This window comes from Octodon degus, unplaced genomic scaffold (assembly GCF_000260255.1).
Source record: "Octodon degus isolate 3935 unplaced genomic scaffold, OctDeg1.0 scaffold00279, whole genome shotgun sequence".
Lineage (NCBI taxonomy): Eukaryota > Metazoa > Chordata > Mammalia > Rodentia > Octodontidae > Octodon > Octodon degus.
The window spans coordinates 862,764-864,788 of record NW_004524855.1 but is presented as its reverse complement, the minus strand read 5'-3'; positions in this window follow the sequence as shown (position 1 = coordinate 864,788).

The window sequence follows — 2,025 nt, the reverse complement described above, 5'->3', positions numbered from 1 at the left end:
GTTCGATCCCCAGCACATGTGGCACCAGCCCCACACTCAGGGGCTGCCCCCCAAAAAAGGAAGAGGAAACAGGCACACAGCGCAACAAAAATGAGGTGAAGGATTAATGAACTCCTAGCCATCTGAAGCACACCTCCACGCCCCTAAAGCAACGATGGGAACCTTTTAGAGCTTTCAGTTATATAGCCTGCTGCAGGAACACGTGCCACAGGCTTGCCACCACTGCCCTAGTTTCCCACGTACTATAGAAAGCCGTGCATGGTGGTGCACGTGGAGGCAGGAGGATCCCTGTGACTTCAAGGTCAGCTTGAGCTGCACAGCAAAGCCCTGTCTCAGAGAAAAAGTCAAATACACTGAGAAATTTCAGCTTAACACGACTTCCTTTTTCCCCCCATAATTTTATTGAGAAACAAATCGCAATGAGACAGTTTCAAACCAAATTGGTAGGTCAGTTTCAATAATTAACACATTGCATACATTCTTCCTAGTGGTTAATTGCTGTACAAGATGCAGACATGATATCCTATTTATAAACACCATTAGAACAAATTCCTCTATTCATTAAGAGAATGTAACTATATATCTATCCTAACCACTTTGAATACAAAATGGACATTCACCTGTATTCCCTGTAGCTCACAACCTACTGACGCCGACCTATTAATAACTTGTCAGTGTTCCTAAGGTTCCGCAAGCTACTTCCTGCATTGAGGAACCCCCTTTTCCTTTGCATGGCACTCGGCAGCAGCAGTCAATGCACTTCTGAACACGTCTCACATGTGAATGGCCGTGTCTGGTGTGGCCTCTCGCGAAACCACAGTCTGCGCCCGGGACCTTGCTGGGGGACGTAAATACTCTTCGGTTGGTTCAATCGGCTGTAGAACATCTCAGGTTAATTGTTCGGGGGTAGAGCTTTGGAGTTTCCAGAATAGGAACAATTCTACAGAAAAAGTGTCTCAGAAAGGATTATGCCGGCCCAGTGACATGCGACAGAAACTAGATGAATGCAAGACAGGCGTGCATCTAGGTAAACTGGCTAAAATAAAACACTTGCTGTGCACAACAAGGCACTTTATGCCACTGAACTATAACCTGCAGACTGGTTGAAGGGGTGGTGTGGAAGTGTTGCTTGGTAGTTAGGCGCTTGGTTTGCAACCTAGTCTCACAAAAACAACCCGACTGCTTAAAATGATGAATTTGATATGCACAGTATTTTATCACACACAGCACGGTAAACTCGATTGCTCTAAACACGTAGGTAATAAAGGTCGCGGAAGATAGTTCCTGCAAGGCGTGGAGGTGTAGCTCAGTGTTCGGTTTTCATCTCACCATAGTTACTGGAGGTTTCAGTCCATACTCAGCTAGCTCCAAGGCAGGCTGACACGTGGGGCAGAGAGCAGCAGCTCCAGGCGCGCGTAACAGCAGCAGTGACATTCTGTTTTGATTCTAAGGTTTGTTGTTGTTTTACCATTTTGTATTTTCTTTAGAAAAGTTAGAAGAAATTATAAAGAGAAGAAAGTTATGCATTAACTACTCCTTTCTTTCTTTCTTTCTTTCTTTCTTTCTTTCTTTCTTTCTTTCTTTCTTTTTTTTTTTTTTTGGCAGAACCGGGGATCAAACTCAGGCCCTTGCGCTTGCCAGGGAAGCGCTTATTCCACTGAGCCATCTCCCCGGCCCTACTCCTTTCAGTAGAATACTAGAATCAGCAACTATCCAAGCTATCCTGTATATTTACATAAATATGTTATTCCCTTCTGTCTTTCTCTCTTTTCACCTTTCCCTTATACCAGGTTTTTCTTCCCTTTGAGCAGATTATTTCCTTTTCACAGTATCTATTGTATCTTTCAGATTGTACTTATTCTTTGAAGTTTAACAAACAAAACAAATTCCACTTATAGGCATGTATCCATTTGCTGATAAAAGCCTAGAGTTTATCCCTTTTTATCTGTGAGTGTACTTAGTTGTGTGAAAATACCACATCTTATTTTGCATTCTTATCCTGTATTAAATACAATAAATAAAAAA